We start from the raw sequence: 9133 nt of genomic DNA, 5'->3' as shown, positions 1-9133 counted from the left end.
ATTACTTAGTATCTGTGGATTCTCAGAACGTGCCGTGCTCCCCGGATTTAATTTTTCCCGGTCGACTAGACCTAGAGACCTAAGATGTTACCGTTATACATCTTTTAAACTAACTATAAACCATGTTAGAGCTTCCTGCCCCCTACAGGGAAGAGTCCTACTAGACTCTGGGAAAGTCTCGAAGAGTACATATACCTATGTATGAATACCAGGCAAGCTAATGTAGTGGTCTCGCCCTATATTAAGTAAAGCATAGTTTGTAAAGAATCACTGCGTCAATATGAAATATCGACCAGTTCTCCGCACAATACTTGTATTGGACAAAGGTTTTATATCCGCATAGGAGGAAAATCAATGCAACATAGCTTGCATAAAGGAACAATTCTATTAGAATTATCCCAGATAAGGTACATAGAATGAATGCTCAATTATACCAATAAATTGACACAGGTGAAGGAGACGCAAGGTTCTCAAGAACCAGTCTATTGACAGGCAATAAATAGACAGGTTAACCACAATTATATATATATATATATATATATATATATATATATATATATATATATATATATATATATATATATATATATATATATATATATATATATATATATATATATATATATATATATATATATATACATAAGAAGAGGATAACCCAAAACTTTAAGCATAAGTATGATAGTAAACAGAACTTGTTTGTCTGAAAGAAAAAACATTAAATGCTACTTTTAAGATACCGAGGTATCAAAGTCATAAAAGTCTGTATTAAAAATCAATGACATTAGCGTTAGAAACGCTAAAATCCTTGGGGCTATGTTTAGCCCGAATGGCATGGCTCCGAAGGCGTATAGTCTTTGTTGTAGCCTGAACCCTAGGTAGGGGGAGAGTCGATGGCTGATTGGAATGTGCCAATAGGCATCTGACAAGTCTATAGAGACGGAATATGCCCTCTTGGGCAGTAAGGTCCTTATGTGTTGCAGTGTTAGCATTTTGAATTTGCAATTCACTATGAACTTGTTGAGTGGCGACAAGTCCAGAATGACTCTGAGCTTTTCCGAGTCTTTCTTGGGAACACAAAACAGCCTCCCTTAGAAATTGATGGGCTTCACCCTTCGGATCACCTTTTTTCTCCAACAGTTCTTGAACGTACTCCTCCATAACGGGGGTGGAGTGTTGGAAAAACCGAAGGCACGGGGGTGGAGTGCTGTACCAGCTCCAGCCCAGTCCATTCTTGAGTAGGCTGTGGGCCCAGGGATCGAAGGTCCACCGAACCCGAAATTTCAGAAGTCTCCCTCCTATCGGTATCATCTCACTTGGACTGCCGTCCTGAGGTCTTGCCTTCCTGACCACGACCACCCCTGAATCCCCTTCCCCTTGAGGGGCGTCTAGACGAGCCTCTGGCTGCTCCTCTAGGCTTTGCTCGAAAGGAAGTAGACTGCCCTTCGAACGCTGGGATGAATGCCGTGGACTGTGTCGACACGGCCTGGGGTACCCACTGAAAAGTGGTCGGGGTTTGTGCCACGATCTGGGGCACTGGGGGCAATGGCAATTGCAGTTGCTGTTGCTGTCTAACAGGCTTGGCTGGCCGAGACGGTAGCCTACTCCTCATAGTCTTCCTCTTTGGTTGAGGACCCTCATCCGGGGAAGACTTTCTTTTGATAGCCAGGCCCGACTTCTGGAGAAGGTTTCTATTCTCCAAGGCGGCCTTATCAACAACTTCTTTGACCAAGTTGGTAGGGAAAAGGTCTTTTCCCCAAATGTTGGAGGAGATTAGTTTCCTTGGCTCGTGCCTCACCGTAGCCGAGGTGAACACGAACTCCCTACAAGCTCTCCTTGCCTTGACGAAGCCATAAAGGTCCTTCGTCACTGTGGCCAGATGAGTCTTGGCCACCACCATGAACATTTCATGGACCTTGGGGTCACTTGCCATCGTCTCGAGAGTAGTCTGAAGAGACATTGAGGCAGCCAGTCTTTCTTTTGTCTCGAACTCTCTTCGCAAAAGAAAGTCAGACAGCTTAGGGAGGTCCTCGCCGAACTGACGTCCGGCAATATCAACCTCCAACTTTCCAACTGAGAACGTAAGATGGACGTCCTTCCAGTCTTTGTAGTCCATAGGCAGGGCCAGCGACAAAGGTTTACACTCCTCTAGGGAGGGGCAAGGCTTGCCGGCCTCGACTGCTTTTAGTACAGCCGCAAACCCTTTCTGTAAAAAGGGGAAGGCTCTAGTAGGCGAGGACACAAAGGAAGGGAGCTTCCTGCTCAATGCGGCTACCTTTGAGTTAGAGAAGCCCCTCTCTTTCATCGAGGATGAAAGTGGAGCTTGAGCCTTAGCCTGGTCCATCACTATGACCTCCTTCGGCTCTGTCTCCTCCTTTGAAGCTGGTTCCTTCCTCAGCCGGACATAACAGTCCGGATATGATGCCTTGCTGGGCCAGAATTCCACCTCCTCCAGGGGAACTGAGCCCAGCTTATCCGAGATGACGATCTTTCCAGTCGTCATCGGCATGTGCTCAGCATACCTCCATGGGTTAGCATCTGAGCACAAGGGAAGGTCTTTCACATTGAGCTTTTTCTGGGGCCCATGTGATTCTGCAAGGCACTGCATTCGCAGTTCCATTGCAGCCGCCTTCTCCTGATTCTCCTTCTGCATTTGTTGGATCATTCCAACAATAGAAGAGAGGGCCTGTCCCAGCTCTACTGGGAGACCGGCCGATGTTGAGGGAATAGGCTCCGGAATCTGAACCGGAGTAGCCGACACCTCGTCGACCTCTTCCTCTACAACGTCTGGGGCTTGAACTTCATCCTGGGCTTCTGCCAGGAGGTCTTCCTCCAGACGCTCGTCCACATCAGACATCCTGTCATCTAACTGGATGTCTTGCATCGCGACCGCGACTTCAGCATCCACCTGGATCTGAACTTGGGGATCTCCTCTTGAGGCTGGGGAATCACTGCATCAGCTGATGCCTTAGGGAAAAGATACGCCCTCATCTTCTCACTTGGAAGATAAGGGCCAAAAGTGTTCTTTTGGAAGCCCCTTACCCAGGTACGAAGCTTCTTCCTAGCTATATCCCTTGATTCCGCCGTCCTAGGGGAATCAAAGGCCTCAGTAATCAGGTTAGTGCACACAGTACATACCTGAGGGTCCCAATACCAGAGATCATCCTTGGAGACAGCGCATGCTGCGTGTCTCCTACAAAACTCATGTCCGCAGAGGTTCTTGCTGCGGACGTTGCAGAAAGCACTTCCGCACTTCAGAGGGTCCTTCTGTAAAGAGAAGAAATTTCTATGAGTATCAAGTGAACTATGTATCACTGGATATGCATAGTATAGCATAACAATTCAGATAGGAAAGACACACACTTGTGTTTCCCTCACGACCCATTGTTGTAGCTTTCCAGATAATAAAATCAAATGGTTAATCTCTTCTAGAGTAACCAATGCAAAGTTTCCAGAGGAAACAGGTGGAGCTCACACCTAAGCAATGATTTTAAAATCCTGGATAATAGACAGGAAAGAACTCACTTTCCTATCTGTAGGGCAACAGTAAAGGACTGTGCAAGAAAACACAAAAGTGTTAGAACACACAGTGCTGTACCAAAACCCATACTATAGTTTTCCTCTTACTGTATATGTTATACTGAAGAATACTAGTACAGTATAGGAGGATACGTGCCGGCCGGCACACAACATAACTAGCTTTAAAGTATACTACTTAACAGCTATAAGGCGGCAGAACTCTGGTTCGAATGCATGTGCCGGTCGGCAGCAATTGCCGCCGGCAACAGCCAATGTCGGCCGGCAATGGCTGCCGGCCGGCAACTACACAAGGTAGTACCCAGCTGCTGGCCACACTCTTGGTGACCGGCAGACAAGGGCTGACATTAGCCGGCCGGCAAAGGTACAGTACCGATGCCAGCCGGCAGCAAAAGAACCAGAGGAGTACACCTGCCCGGCTGCCGGCCTCATAGGCCAGCAGCCGGGTCGGGTACAGCACTAGAAGAAAAATAGGATGGATGCCGGGATAAGAGTGTACACTACCTCCAAGCCCGGCAATCCGAAAGAGTGCATATAAGGAAGGGGAGAATCTAATTCAGGCTTCCTGGCCAATGCCGTCTGGCTCTACAGGCAGGCATGGATGAGGGACCAAGGGAGGTCCGGGCAGCACTCAAAATATAAGACCCTTGCCGGTCGGCAGCTCTGCCGGCCGGCAGGGGGCTGAGTCAATTCCACATCCTAACCTATACTAGGTCCAGATGTAGAACGACGTACAGTACTGTAATGGCTTGGCCATTACGGAGATAGAGGGGGAAGGGACAAAAGAGGGTCCTACCAACCTTGCTTTAGTGATTGATCACCCGCAGCCAAGAAACTTATCTTAGCCTAAGGGAGATCTAAGGGGGGAGGCCAGCAATACTTGCCAGCTCCCAGAGCACCAAAGCAAGGAAGGTGTTGCCACTCCCAGGGAAAGAAACTTATCCTCCCCAGAGAACAGCAACAAGGACTAGTCTGGTAGATCACAAAAGAAGGAATCATATCCACAGAAACCTTCGGTAGTGACCTAAGAAGGCTAAGCCACCTTTGTCTGTGTCAGGCCAGCGAGGGAGACTCTACCCCAAGCCAGACAAGCACAGACTCAGACTAAAAACTCTGTTGTTCTGTCCCTCTTTGAACCAGACTTACTGGAACAGGAAGGTACAGTAACACCCCAGTATAGTTTTATCGAAAATTAATTCGGAAAAAACCACTTAGGGATAAGCCCAAGGCTTAAACAGAGGGAAAGGGATTGCAGACCTTCTCCGAAGAAAAGAAAGCAACCGGGGAGAAAGTATACTAAGGCTCCATAAGCAACTTAGCCTAGGCACCAAGAGAATCGATTACCTAAATCACCGAAACTCACTCGTATACTATCTTGGAAATATTCCACACAATCTTAGATGTATAAAACATAGCCTAAAGCATCAATGAAATTTTAATACACTCAGAAAAACCAAAATCATGCATAAAGTACTAAGACCAAACGACTAGGCTACATGGCCTAGCGTAGGCCAGAATGGCGAATACTTCGCCAAAATAATACTAAGCACGAAAGGAAATCCAATGTAATGCTAAATAGCTAAAATTTTTTAAAGCAAAACAACCGGGATTGTCGCTCTGACCAACTAAACTTATACCTAGCGAGCGACAGCGTCCATGACGCCTCCGGTAGGCTACGGCTCTTGTAACAAAGATTAATCCTATTAATCACTCAAAAAATTACCAAGAGCCTACATTTATACATAAAAGACATGGTACTCAACTTATCGGAGGCCGACGAAGACGGAGAAGCCATGAAAAGCAGAATAAATCCAAGATTTGCGAGAAACACAGGAAAAAACACCGAGTTGTTAAGCTACGCAAAAATGAATACAGATGGCGCCAGGATTGGCGCCAGGCACGCTTACGAATCGGGAGATAGGGAGCCTTGGGAGCGGCTCCCCCATTTTCTTTCCCGAATTCTTTTCTTGACATTTGCCCCCTGCGAGACGAAATCTCTGTTCGGGATGCAGATTGCCATGTGGCGTGTCAAGAATACGTCCTCTGATATGTCGCGATATCCCTTTCACGAGGGATACTCGCTCCAGGAGTTAGAATTCTGGTACCTTAAGGTAAATTCTCTGGGAATATCGCCGTAGTTGTAATATACCCTAGGAAGCTACCCTATAGGAACTTCCATCAGGACGACATGGCTTGAGCCCAAATATATATATATATATATATATATATATATATATATATATATATATATATATATATATATATATATATATATATACACACATACACACACACACACACATATATATATATATATATATATATATATATATATATATATATATATATATATATATATATATATATAAATATATATATATATACATATATATATATATATATATATATATATATATATATATATATATATATATATATATATATATATATATATATACATATATATACATACATAAACACACATATATACTGTATATATATATATATATATATACATATATATATATATATATATATATATATATATATATATATATATATATATATATATATATATATATATATATATATATATATATGTATATATATATATATATATATATATATATATATATATATATATATATATATATATATATATATATATATATATATATATATATATATATATATATATATATATATATATATATATATATATATATATATATATATATATATATATATATATATATATATATATATATATATATATATATATATATATATATATATATATATATATACAGTATGTATTAAAAGCCCATATCTAATACTAAACTGCTTGTTTCAAATAGAAAAAGTCTGATACTAAGATATTAAGAAAAAATTCCACATATATATATATATATATATATATATATATATATATATATATATATATATATATATATATATATATATATATATATCACTATAGCACTGCTAAATCTCATAAGATGTAATGTTATTCTTTCATAGAATAACAAATATCTTCAACGAACATTGTGAGCATTCCATCATAGTCCTTAATAATATTTTTTTTTCAGATTCCTGTATATACATTTAATCTTATATATGAAGCAAAATAGATCTCGAGAAAGAAAGGGAATGCATTCAGAGCTACTGCTCCTTGTTACGGAAGTCAGTATCCTCTGGAATTTGATAAAATATTTTTATTCTTTTTCAAGAATAAGGACAAAAGATAAACGATATTCTTCTGCCTCTATTTTCACTAGACAAAAATTATGATAGAATTTTACTCAAAAATACTATTTCATTCATATACTGTATCATTCCTTGGACCTTGATATATCATTATAACAAGGATATTTTGAGAGAGAGAGAGAGGGAGAGAGAGAGAGAGAGAGAGAGAGAGAGAGAGAGAGAGAGAGAGAGAGAGAGAGAGAGCTCCTGGAGTCAAAAGTTTTATATAAGAGCTCGTTTTAAAGATATGTCTCTAGTTGGAGAATACTCTTATGTGCTATGCTCAACGCAGCGAGAAATTTTGCCTATAATGAAGCCCACCCGATTTTGAACGGATTCTCCCACTGTTGCCAAATCTCCACAATTCACTCGCACACACTCCAATCTCTCTCCCTTTCTCTCTCTTTCTTATTGCGCTCTGATCATCACCAATTCTCTGTATTTATCCCTTCTAACACTTGCTTGTTTATATATTCATATAACTAATTTTATAATTAATATTAGCACAATTCCCTTCCATTCATTATTATACTTTTTTGTTCATGATTATTTCCTGGTTGTGCCTTTCCCTTTCCTCTCCAACTCATCAACCTCTCTCATCGCCCTCACCCTTCACTGAAGCAACTCCAACCAACTCCACCAACCACCCAGTGGCTCACTTTTCCATTTTATCGTAGACTCTGTTTTCTTTTTATTTTGTATTTCATCCTTTCATAAACCCTCTTTTAAACCCCTCATTCTCGTAGCCTTTCATTCACCCAGACATTGTTTACATGAGCTGTTACTCACCATCCTGGGGCCACCCCTGCCCAGACCAAACCAACCCTATCCTCTCCATCCCGACACACCATCACACAATACACTGGCTTTAGCAGCCAAACCTTCCCTTTCCCTACTTCATTTACATTTTCCCTTTTATTTTTACCTTTCCTTTATCCAAAGAACAATGCTTCTTTGAGCTGTCACTTCCTTATTGCTACAAGCTCCTCGTTCCCATAGTCATTAGAATAGAGATACCCCTCTTCTATTTAAGGTTCTTTACATGTATTTTCGCCCATAAGGAGAGTATGTCTGTCACAGCATATGTGTGTGTGTAGCGGCACCATCTGGCTCGTAAGCCTGGAAGGGCCCTGCTCATATGCCATGTTTAGGATGAGGGGAAACATTAACACAGAAAAAAAACTTGAATTTTATTTCAATGATGGTGCAAAACAAAAGTTAGAATAATGCCCAATACAATTTCAGACATACACCAAATTATATAAAAAACAGAGAGAGGAAGAAAGAAAAAAGAGAGTAAGAAGGTGGAGAGGTGTTGGAGATGTGGCACCAGTGGGGAGAACCCATTTAGAACGATGTGTTCTCCCTTATCGGCCATATCTCACTGCCTTGAGTATACAGTAGTTGCTATTTGCATAATTATAATCTTTAAAATATACATAACATTAGTATAGTCTCTGGTAAATAAAATATATCATATAATTTCTTACTGTTTATATAAGTATATATTCAAGTATACCTATATCTATCCTTGGCGTTAATAAAATTGTCAACCACAACAATTTGACGTTTTGGGTATATCGTATATCATGCATTGGCATAAATCAAAAACTGCTTTACGGTACACTTGGGCACACTTATTTCTTTGCCGCTTTTTTTTTTTTTATAGTTCATACATGGAAGACCTTTTTTTTTATTTATTAATGTTCTTGAAACATTTTATTTTATTGATCCATTATTTCTTTGGTAGTTTATTTCCTTTCCTCACTCGGCTATTCCAACAATCAAAATGAAATATTTTAAAAACTTCAACAGCATTAAAACAGATATATCACACATAAACTATAAAAGGACTAAGGTCAGCCTTTTCAAAATAAAATCATTTGCTGCAACTTTGAACTTTTGAAATTCTAGCTTTGAAAGAACCGGGTAAGAGCATGAAAACAGTTATTTTATATATAGACTATAAAAGGACTTATGTCAGCCTGTTCAACATGAAAACATTTGTTGCAACTGTAAAGTTTTGATGTTCCTGCTTTGAGATAAACGGGCAAATGAATTATACGTAATATTCTCGGGAAAAGAACTTTAAATAACGCAGGAAAAATGGTATGTAATTAAACTCTCTAGTTACGCTAACAATTCCAGCAAGAATCGTACAGGTATATAACTAAACACTGCCAGGTAGCAGACGAATATAACTTACGAAATAAAACTGGCACTTCCAATCAAAGGATAAATACTGAAAGAATAATATTTCGAATAGGAATGAAATAAAGATTTTGAATTATCAGAGAAATAGGATGGACAAGAAATAAAACAAATAGAAAATTAAATAAGTTGGCAATAT

This window comes from Palaemon carinicauda, chromosome 1, assembly GCF_036898095.1.
Source record: "Palaemon carinicauda isolate YSFRI2023 chromosome 1, ASM3689809v2, whole genome shotgun sequence".
NCBI lineage: Eukaryota > Metazoa > Arthropoda > Malacostraca > Decapoda > Palaemonidae > Palaemon > Palaemon carinicauda.
The sequence above is the reverse complement of the archived record's forward strand: the minus strand, read 5'-3'. Positions refer to the sequence as shown.